This window comes from Bufo bufo, chromosome 2 (assembly GCF_905171765.1).
Source record: "Bufo bufo chromosome 2, aBufBuf1.1, whole genome shotgun sequence".
Taxonomy (NCBI): domain Eukaryota; kingdom Metazoa; phylum Chordata; class Amphibia; order Anura; family Bufonidae; genus Bufo; species Bufo bufo.
Window position 1 is genome coordinate 767,819,236 of NC_053390.1, and position 12,124 is coordinate 767,831,359.

General features: G+C 43.5%; 1 protein-coding gene and 1 pseudogene across 4 annotated transcripts in view; both read left to right on the plus strand.

Annotated features, from left to right (window-relative positions):
* The window catches only part of LDB2 (LIM domain binding 2), a 405,114-nt gene that overhangs the window by 12,189 nt on the left and 380,801 nt on the right, over positions 1-12,124 (plus strand). The window lies entirely within an intron of this gene.
* On the plus strand, positions 3,667-3,839 carry LOC120992963 (annotated as a pseudogene).

Below are 12,124 nucleotides of genomic sequence, written 5' to 3' on the forward strand. Positions count from 1 at the left end.
GTGATTTTATTGTTACCCAATTAGAGATCAGCAAACAGGAATCTACAAACAACTAGTCGAAAAAGAGACGTTTTGAAAGCTATAAGCTGAAATGGCTGATTAAGAAGAATCATAGAGCCTATTATGTTAATGGCTGCAGGTTACACAAATAACTGGGAACATGAATATGAGGAGTCATTTGCATTTCCAAGTAGAACATTGTTATACGCAGATTTCCTTTACCAAGCCAATATGGGCTAGAGAAGAAAGAAGAGAGAGAATAGATGTCTCTGAGTGTATATTGCTTAAAGGGGTTGACTCATCTCAGACATTAATAGCATATCGCTAGGATAAACCATCAATGTCAGATAGGTGGGACCAGTTCTTATCTCCAGAACGGGCCCCCCCCAAAGCGAAAGGAAAGCAACCGAAATGCGCAGCCACCCTCTGTTCATCGCAACGGGGGTTCTGAAAATAGCCAAGTGCTGGATGGGCTATTTTAGCGGTGCCATAGCAGTGAATGGAGTGGTGGCCACGCTTTTGCGCTGCGCTCTCCATTCGTTGCTGTTCAACTTCTGAAAATAGCAGAGCACATTTGCTCAATTCCCATAGTGATGAACGAAGAACAAGTCACGCATGCGCGGTGTACTCTTCTCTTCACTTTGGGGCACACCATTCCAGAGTTAGGAGCAAGTCCAAGAGGTGGGACCTGCACCTATCTGGCGTTGATGGCATATCCTAGAGATGTCTGCCATCGATGTTTGAGATAATAGAGAATTGCGACACACAGCTTTTGTCTGCAGTTTATGACATTTATTAGTGTTACATCACATGGGATTTATGATCCAGTTACATTTCAGAAGAAAATTAGTCACATTCACTAGATTTGGCGACCGAATGTTTCGGCTTATCAAGGCCTTCCTCAACGGGTCTATTATCTTAGTGTGACTTCTTGTGTTGTGGCTAGTGATCCAGCGCCTTGATAAGCCGAAACGTTTGGTCGCCAAATCTAGAGAATGTGACTAATTTTCTTCTGAAATGTAACTGGATCATAAATCCCATGTGATGTAACACTAATAAATGTCATAAACTGCAGACAAAAAAAGCTGTGTGCCACAATTCTCTATTATTTGGCTACGACTTACCAGTCCTTGCTGGCACTGGCAATAACAGTGTGTGGTGCTCTACCTCTATAACATCAATGTTTGAGATGACCCAACTAGAGATCAGCAGACTTCTTGAAATTCATTTTGTGTCCAATTCGCTGAACTTTTCCAACAAATTTGATTGAAGTCTGACGTTCTACACAAATTAAATATGCTCTAATTGGCCTGAAAATGGGCATATGAAACTCTGAGATCTCCTAGGACTCATATATATATATATATATATATTTTTTTTTACAAAGGACTCCTTTTAAGCTCATGAACGCAATGACAGCAATAGTAATTAATGTCAGAGTGCCACTGACATATATAGCTATGGGTAAATGCATGCTTGACGGTATTAACAAACAGTGTGTTTAAAAATACACCATGTCATCACAGGTGTTCTGCTTTTTTATATTAGAAAGCCCCGAAACATTGTCCCTCATTGAGTGCAAATGTTTAAACACACACAGTGTTATGGGGGAAAAAACAGTGGCTTGTTGGGGGATCAAGCTTCCAAATATTATGCCTCAACTGGGGCAGATGCATGCCCCTGTTTATACACAAACACATCTTAATATCATGAATAACAGTGGCTTGTTCTGCACAAGCATCCAAAAAGGATGTGCCTGACCATATCTATGCATCCACAAGTCTTAGGCTACTTTCACACTAGCGTTTTTGCTGGATCCGGGAGGGTTCAGCAAAAATGCTTCCATTACTGATAATACAACAATCTGCATCCATTATGAATGGATCCGGTTGTATTATGTTAACATACCCAAAACTGATCCGTCATGAACTCCATTGAAAGTCAATGGGGGACAGATCCATTTTCTATTGTGTCAGATCGTGTCAGAGGAAACTGATCCGTCCCCATTGACTTGCATTGTGGGTCATGACGGATTTGTTTTGCCCCGCATCCCAGGACGGAAAGCAAACTGCAGCATGCTGCGGTTTTCCCTCTGGTATGAAAACGGAACGGAATGTATTTTGGAGCATTGTGTTTTGTCCCCATTGACAACGAATGGGGACAAAACGGAAGTGTTTTTTTCCAGTATTGAGACCCTATGATGGATCTCAATACCGAAAAATAATTACGCTAGTGTGAAAGTAGCCTTAATTGTCAGAAGAAACAGTTGCTTGTACTGAACAAGCCTGGAAGAATTTGACCTTTAATTTGGTAGCAGCAGTAGTACAGTGTGGATGTAGAAAGGATAGGATAATAGTGGCATGCGGTTGCACTAGTAGCAGCAGTAGTAGTGGCTGTAGTAGTAGTAGTGGCAGCTGTGTAGCGGTAATGGTATTGGCAGTAGGGGTTATGGATGTGACAGTAGGGAGAGTAGCAGCTGCGGAGGCGGCAGCTATACACTGTCTGACTGCCTATGATGATAGGCAGGCAGGCAGCAGCAGTGGCATGATGGCAGCAGCAGTAGCCATGGGGTATGGAACATGATGATAGAAAGGCAGACAGCGGCAGTGGAATGATGGTGGCGGCAGCAGGCATATGGTACAGAACATGATGGTATATCATGTATATCAATATCTCAATGTACAAATCAGTAGTTAAAGGGCAGAGCTACATGTGCAGGTATTGACGCTGTGCAGTAGCTAGCTTGGCTATGAATTGATCTGTGTATTGGTGACCTTAGTGACAAGAACTTACTTCTATAAAACAGACGGTGCTTCTGAGATGAACACAGATGCTGTTAATAGTGATTCACATAGGTGTTCTGTAGGTAGGTTGGTTATAGGAAATCAAGTGCACATCTGATTTGTTAAAAATTTTTAGCAGGGTTTTCATAAATGTTAGAATGATAGTATTTCTGGCAGCTGCATACATGTCTGTGGACAGTGTGATATTGTGTCCTGCATGTCTATTTCTATAAATTATTGTTACGATTGAGCATTCTCAGTTACAAAAGCAGGAGACGTGATACTATCCAGTGACTGGCCGGTACTCTCTTTATTTTTTAGTACCATGATGTTTTTATATTGGATTTAGGTACCACTCGGCGAATTACTATGCGCCAAAACCATATGTTTACTGCAGTAGAGCAAAAGCATGCAGAGACATCTCAAAAGTTTTTATCGTAGGGGTCTGAATGCTGACACCTCCACCAAAAACTAGAATGAGACAAGAGAAGCGCTCTCCTCTCTACAGAGGATAGAAGCAAGACGGGTCCATGTCAAAAGTTTTTATCGTAGGGGTCTGAATGCTGACACCTCCACCAAAAACTAGAATGAGACAAGAGAAGCGCTCTCCTCTCTACAGAGGATAGAAGCAAGACGGGTCCATAGACTTCCAGTGAGCCCATCTCCTGAAGCGAGAACAGAGAGCGTCCTATGTGAGCACTTCTCCTATCTCGTTCTAGTTATTGGTGGGGGTCTTAGCACTCTGACCCCACAAATCAAAACCTTTTATAGTCTCTATCAGATTTTTTTTGAGAGAAAAGGGAGCAGAGAATCCCAGTCAATCACAGGATAGAATCACGTCTGCTACATTTCATCTGAGGATGTCCAGTTGTAGCAATAATTAATTGCTTCTCGGCCTTTTGGCTAAAATCAAGTATAGTATCTGTTCTCATCAGTGGCAAGGGCTCATGAGATGAAAAAGATCTACACACGGAGTGGAAGTTTTCAGATGTACACAGGTTCGCTGATGGCTACCTGTAGGTGACCCTCTAGATCAGAGTCATGGGCCGAGCCTGAGGTGTGGAAGTTCCCCAGAAGTGGTGACCCTGGGATACATGAACTCACTGGGGGGTGGGAGCCCACTGAGTGATGGTGCATTTCCATGCACTCATTCTCACATTTGGAGCACACTAACCTCTCTTTACCTAGCCATTCTGGGAACTAGGAACTTTTATCATTCCAGTCGAACATCAGGGCCATAGTGGAACATGTTCACTCTATATAGTTTTTATGTCACCGTATGTTCACTGTCCATGTTTGTTCTTCATAGGATCTTTCAGGGTGTGGCACCATTATTGCTTCCTTCTGAGGTCTAAGAGGGGAGGGGGCAGCATCAGGTTCCTTAACCTGCAATCTCTTGGCTTCTGCTTCTTGGGGATCGCCAAATCTCGACTGAGGCTCTTGACCAACACCTGGGTAGCTCAAGTAGAACCTAGATCATGACTGGCTCTAGCTTGGCTGAGGTTGACTACTTGTCCCTGACCCTCACAGGACTTTCCGACCTCAGAGGGACGGGCATTGGTTTATGGGGGACCCTTCTTTTCGGGCTTTCTATAGACATTATTTTTGTGTGGTTTGCTGAACTTTTGCAGCCCGTCTGTCTAATAGATGGGGATCCTAAATGTTCAAAAATAAGATATTTGAAAATAAATGGATTTTGTAACCCATACAACCACTTTAATAATGTTTATGATGCTGATTATTAATCAGATTATTTTACAGCAGTCATTGTATTATTCAAATCAAGTTGCAGTTTCAGTTTTTCCACCTTGAAATGGTGAAAATGTACAAATCTGGATTTTTCCGAATGGGCTTCTCATGCAGCATAGAGCAATGATTTATAATACAACCGATCGCCATATAAAACACAATATGCTGAGCTTTATTTCATATAGACAAGCCTAATATTACATAATTCAGCAGTATTTAAAGTGGCATGGATTGTTCAGCCAGGCTTCAGAATTATAATCAATGCTATTTCCTAGGTTTATGATTCTCAGTGTGAACCTTAAAAATAACCCTGTGGACCACAATGCTGCGTGCATTTATCTGAAGTCAGCTCTGACCATAATAACATGATGGATGGGGGAGAATACTGTGATTCGGGTGCTCATGTAAAATACACAAAGCATAAGTTATGATGAGCATTGCAAACGACCGCGTGCCAGCAGTAGTTAAATGTGGAATAATGAGAGCATATCAGCACACGGAGGCACCAGCGGTTCAAGAGCTCTGTCAGCGGGGCCTACTTATTTTTTCTAAAAATTATAATTTGCCAAGCCTAAGATTTTGCAGCTGAAAGAAAAATACATGTCACAAAGATGCACCTCTGCCTGTCTCCGAAGACTGAGATCAGCACACCAGTACAGAATCTCCTGAACAGTTTCGAAAAGAGGGGCGAATGTATATATACACTGCTCAAAAAAATAAAGGGAACACTTAAACAACACAATGTAACTCCAAGTCAATCACACTTCTGTGAAATAAAACTGTCCACTTAGGAAGCAACACTAAGCGACAATCAATTTCACATGCTGTTGTGCAAATGGGATAGACAACAGGTGGAAATTATAGGCAATTAGCAAGACACCCCCAATAAAGGAGTGGTTCTGCAGGTGGTGACCACAGACCACTTCTCAGTTCCTATGCTTCCTGGCTGATGTTTTGGTCACTTTCGAATGCTGGCGGTGCTTTCACTCTAGTGGTAGCATGAGACGGAGTCTACAACCCACACAAGTGGCTCAGGTAGTGCAGCTTATCCAGGATGGCACATCAATGCGAGCTGTGGCAAGAAGGTTTGCTGTGTCTGTCAGCGTAGTGTCCAGAGCATGGAGGCGCTACCAGGAGACAGGCCAGTACATCAGGAGACGTGGAGGAGGCCGTAGGAGGGCAACAACCCAGCAGCAGGACCGCTACCTCCGCCTTTGTGCAAAGAGGAACAGGAGGAGCACTGCCAGAGCCCTGCAAAATGACCTCCAGCAGGCCACAAATGTGCATGTGTCTGCTCAAATGGTCAGAAACAGATTCCATGAGGGTGATATGAGGGCCCGACGTCCACAGGTGGGGGTTGTGCTTACAGCCCAACACCGTGCAGGACGTTTGGCATTTGCCAGAGAACACCAAGATTGGCAAATTCGCCACTGTGCTCTTCACAGATGAAAGCAGGTTCACACTGAGCACATGTGACAGACGTGACAGAGTCTTGAGACGCCGTGGAGAACGTTCTGCTGCCTGCAACATCCTCCAGCATGACCGGTTTGGCATTGGGTCAGTAATGGTGTGGGGTGGCATTTCTTTGCAGGGCCGCACAGCCCTCCATGTGCTCGCCAGAGGTAGCCTGACTGCCACTAGGTACCGATATGAGATCCTCAGACCCCTTGTGAGACCATATGCTGGTGCGGTTGGCCCTGGGTTCCTCCTAATGCAAGACAATGCTAGACCTCATGTGGCTGGAGTGTGTCAGCAGTTCCTGCAAGACGAAGGTATTGATGATATGGACTGGCCCGCCGTTCCCCAGACCTGAATCCAATTAAGCACATCTGGGACATCATGTCCTGCTCTATCCACCAACGTCGCGTTGCACCACAGACTGTCCAGGAGTTGGCAGATGCTTTAGTCCAGGTCTGGGAGGAGATCCCTCAGGAGACCGTCTGCCACCTCATCAGGAGCATGCACAGGCGTTGTAGGGAGGTCATACAGGCAAGTAGAGGCCACACACACTACTGAGCCTCATTTTGACTTATTTTAAGGACATTACATCGAAGTTGGATCAGCCTGTAGTGTGTGACTCCAAATCCAGACCACCATGGGTTGAAAAATTTAATTTCCATTTTTTAATTTTTGTGTGATTTTGTTGTCAGCACATTCAACTATGTAAAGAACAAAGTATTTCAGAAGAATATTTAATTAATTCAGATCTAGGATGTGTTATTTTTGTGTTCCCTTTATTTTTTTGAGCAGTGTATATATACACTCACCTAAAGAATTATTAGGAACACCTGTTCTATTTCTCATGAATGCAATTATCTAGTCAACCAATCACATGACAGTTTCTTCAATGCATTTAGGGGGGTGGTCCTGGTCAAGACAATCTCCTGAACTCCAAACTGAATGTCAGAATGGGAAAGAAAGGTGATTTAAGCAATTTTGAGCGTGGCATGGTTGTTGGTGCCAGACGGGCCGGTCTGAGTATTTCACAATCTGCTCAGTTACTGGGATTTTCACGCACAACCATTTCTAGGGTTTACAAAGAATGGTGTGAAAAGGGAAAAACATCCAGTATGCGGCAGTCCTGTGGGCAAAAATGCCTTGTGGATGCTAGAGGTCATAGGAGAATGGGCCGACTGATTCAAGCTGATAGAAGAGCAACAACCGAGGTATGCAGCAAAGCATTTGTGAAGCCACAACACTCACAACCTTGAGGCGGATGGGCTACAACAGCAGAAGACCCCACCGGGTACCACTCATCTCCACTACAAATAGGAAAAAGAGGCTACAATTTGCACGAGCTCACCAAAATTGGACTGTTGAAGACTGGAAAAATGTTGCCTGGTCTGATGAGTCTCGATTTCTGTTGAGACATTCAAATGGTAGAGTCCGAATTTGGCGTAAACAGAATGAGAACATGTATTCATCCTCTGATGGCTACTTCCAACAGGATAATGCACCATGTCACAAAGCTCAAATCATTTTAAATTGGTTTCTTGAACATGACAATGAGTTCACTGTACTAAAATGGCCCCCACAGTCACCAGATCTCAACCCAATAGAGCATCTTTGGGATGTGGTGGAACAGGAGCTTCGTGCCCTGGATGTGCATCCCTCAAATCTCCATCAACTGCAAGATGCTATCCTATCAATATGGGCCAACATTTCTAAAGAATGCTATCAGCACCTTGTTGAATCAATGCCACGTAGAATTAAGGCAGTTCTGAAGGCAAAAGGGGGTCCAACACCGTATTAGTATGGTGTTCCTAATAATTCTTTAGGTGAGTGTATATACAGTCATGTCTCAGGCAGATATGTAAATGATTACAGGTGCGGACTAATAAGAAACTGGGTGTTGTCACAAAAGAGTAGAAAGGTGCCTCCCCCACTGCCCAACAGAATGGCTCTCAGAGGCTACTTTTGAGTAGTGTACCTCTTGGTCAGAAATAGTTGTCTGCTAGACATGCATGTACGATGCACTCAAAGACATTTTGCTCAGTTGACAGACATTGAGAAGGGGAGCATCATTGAACAAAGACAAGTAGGATGGTCATCTCGACTAACTACCTACCATGATGGACGTTCTGACCTAGCTGTTAGAAGGTGTTGGGAGCAGTAGTTACGTGAAGTGATGCATACACTGTGAACAGGCTCACACAGACCACCAGTTGAGAAGATTGATCCACTGAGAAGCTCAAGCAGCTCCCACAGGTTCATTGTCCACCATCTAGACACAGGTGGCTTCTTCATTACACACCCCTGTCTCTGGCTGAATCGTTTCTAGTCACTGAGCAGAAGAAATGTAAAAAAAAGTTTCATTCGATTCCAACAACTCCTTCTCGTTGTGGATTTTTTTTTGTTGTTGTCAGTGAGCCTATACATACTGGAGACTGGTGGAGGGGGCAGGACATAGTCTAGGGGTGGAACTTATGCATTTTTGGCTTATTGTGGACAAGACAAGGGGAAACTCCTGCTGCATCCAGTTGTCTTATAGCCTGACAAAGGATTTTGAGGAGGAGGGGAGAATGGCTGCTCTCATAAATTATTTATATATTTCTCAGCTTTAATTGTTTGATGTTCTACATACTGTGCCTTAAATCTGTATTTTTTATGGAAATAAAGATGTTACCTAACTCGCAGATCAGCTATTCTTATATATGTAAATTATGCTTTGAGATAATAATTCTAAAATGATGTATTAACCACAATATTTGGTCCATCTGTGCTAGTAATGGTTAAGGTGCACACTTCTGCAGTACCCCAGTCCTGGGGGCACCTGATTGTGTGATATTCTGTACTCTGAACACATTATCCCTCCTCTCTTCCCTCCCTTTAGCATAGGACATCACACATCAGACGGGAAGGGGTGAGATTGACCTCAAAGTAGAGAGGGGTTTGTGCAAATTCACTCCACACTGGGTCGTTTGTGGGTGTTTACTGAGAGTTTTGGGCATGTCACATAGGCAGGACTTTATAGTTCAAAATGTGGACTTCTCTCCTTGCTATCTCCACTGCTCAATGTCTATCCCCTCCCCCTTTCTCTAGAGGGGCTGTGTTTCACATGAAGATCCTGCAATGTCAGTCAGTAGCAGAGGATCAGAGAATTGCCTCAGTAGCAAATATGTGTTGTCGGTGAACACAGGGAGTTATTACAGCACTACCATACACTTTGTAATAAAAGGGCATGAGGGCAACTGTGAATAGAGGCAATGTCTGTGTGAGGGGAGAGGAATCATAGAAACTATAGTCTTTTCTCATTAGTGAACCAGCCCACAGAAAGCCCTTGCAGCATAAAAACAAAGGTGCATCACAGAACTGAAGAAGTTGGAGAAGGCCATGGCGCTACTGCATGCACTGCTGACTTCTCAAACAGCTGAGAATTCTCAGAAAACCCCTATAATTATGCAGATGTTGTTTTATTGATATAGTAGGGAAATATTGAACAAAACATACAATGCAACAGCTCTCTGCAAACCAAATAAAGTACAAAAATGAATTATATTGCTTATGCTATGCTTATAAATTAGAGATGTTTGGCAAATCATTTTGTACAAAATATTTGAGCCTGTCTGCCCCACGTCAAGGTGATCTCTGTAAGACGGGAACCTAACACTAAATTCTACCTTTTGTGTGCCATGACAGCTACCATGCAATTCAGGGAATGTAGGTTCCACATGCATGCTGGGCCTGCTTTAATTTTTATCATCTTTGGTGCCAAAATGGCCTCCATTATATCCAGAGAATGCAGGTACCAACCTGCATGCCGAGCCCACTCCACACCTCTCCTGGTGCCAAATGGCCACCAGCGAATGCAATGAGAGTCCATAGTAGGGAAATATTGTAAAAATATATATATATATATATATATATATATATATATATATATATATATATATACACTGCTCAAAAAAATAAAGGGAACACTTAAACAACACAATGTAACTCCAAGTCAATCACACTTCTGTGAAATCAAACTGTCCACTTAGGAAGCAACACTGAGTGACAATCAATTTCACATGCTGTTGTGCAAATGAGATAGACAACAGGTGGAAATTATAGGCAATTAGCAAGACACCCCCAATAAAGGAGTGGTTCTGCAGGTGGTAACCACAGACCACTTCTCAGTTCCTATGCTTCCTGGCTGATGTTTTGGTCACCTTTGAATGCTGGTGGTGCTTTCACTCTAGTGGTAGCATGAAACGGAGTCTACAACCCACACAAGTGGCTCAGGTAGTGCAGCTTATCCAGGATGGCACATCAATGCGAGCTGTGGCAAGAAGGTTTGCTGTGTCTGTCAGCGTAGTGTCCAGAGCATGGAGGCGCTACCAGGAGACAGGCCAGTACATCAGGAGACGTGGAGGAGGCCGTAGGAGGGTAACAACCCAGCAGCAGGACCGCTACCTCCGCCTTTGTGCAAGGAGGAACAGGAGGAGCACTGCCAGAGCCCTGCAAAATGACCTCCAGCAGGCCCCAAATGTGCATGTGTCTGCTAAAACGGTCAGAAACAGACTCCATGAGGGTGATATGAGGGCCCGACGTCCACAGGTGGGGGTTGTGCTTACAGCCCAACACCGTGCAGGACGTTTGGCATTTGCCAGAGAGCACCAAGATTGGCAAATTCGCCACTGGCGCCCTGTGCTCTTCACAGATGAAAGCAGGTTCACACTGAGCACATGTGACAGATGTGACAGAGTCTGGAGACGCCGTGGAGAACGTTCTGCTGCCTGAAACATCCTCCAGCATGACCGGTTTGGCATTGGGTCAGTAATGGTGTGGGATGGCATTTCTTTGGAGGGCCGCACAGCCCTCCATGTGCTCGCCAGAGGTAGCCTGACTGCCATTAGGTACCGAGATGAGATCCTCAGACCCCTTGTGAGACCATATGCTAGTGCGGTTGGCCCTGGGTTCCTCCTAATGCAAGACAATGCTAGACCTCATGTGGCTGGAGTGTGTCAGCAGTTCCTGCAAGACGAAGGCATTGATGCTATGGACTGGCCCGCCCGTTCCCCAGACCTGAATCCAATTGAGCACATCTGGGACATCATGTCTCACTCTATCCACCAACGTCACGTTGCACCACAGACTGTCCAGGAGTTGGCAGGTGCTTTAGTCCAGGTCTGGGAGGAGATCCCTCAGGAGACCGTCCGCCACCTCATCAGGAGCATGCACAGGCGTTGTAGGGAGATCATACAGGCACGTGGAGGCCACACACACTACTGAGACTCATTTTGACTTGTTTTAAGGACATTACATCAAAGTTGGATCAGCCTGTAGTGTGTTTTTCCACTTTAATTTTGAGTGTGACTCCAAATCCAGACCTCCACGGGTTAAAAAATTTGATTTCCATTTTTTTATTTTTGTGTGATTTTGTTGTATTTCAGTAAAATATTTAATTAATTCAGATCTAGGATGTGTTATTTTTGTGTTCCCTTTATTTTTTTGAGCAGTGTATATATATATGAGGACAGCACTCTTAAAAAGAAAAAGGGAGTCCTTTATTCACCCATGTGGTAACAGCAAGCTTGTTGAGCTGACATTGCTATTACCATATGGGTGAATAAAGGTCTCCCTTTTTCTTTTTAAGAGTGCTGCCCTCTTTTCTTTTTTGTATTTTGGGTAATAGCTTATTCCCCTTGGGCTTGCACCTGTTTGTTTTAGTGCTACTGCTGCCATTTTTGTTATATACTGTATATATATAACGCCTGTATAAATAGTATTACTATGAGTCTCGAATTTAAAAAAGATCTTTGTATCTATCACAATTTGACTCAAAATCATGTTTAAAACACCCAATGAATACAGTGGAGACTCAGTGCATGAACCAATGAGGCAAAAATAAAGTAATTTAAAGGGGTTGTCCCATGAAAAATATTCTGCAGTTTTTAAACCAGCACCTGGATCTGACTACTTTTGAAATTGCATGTAATTAAACATTTAGTATAGCCACAGAGTTATTTATTAAAATGTGTGTGTATATATATATATATATATATATATATATATATATATACAGTATATATCTCTTATATATATATAAAAATGAGTTTCTGTCTGTCTGTCTATCTGTCTGTCTGTCTAGACGTTCTTTATGCGCG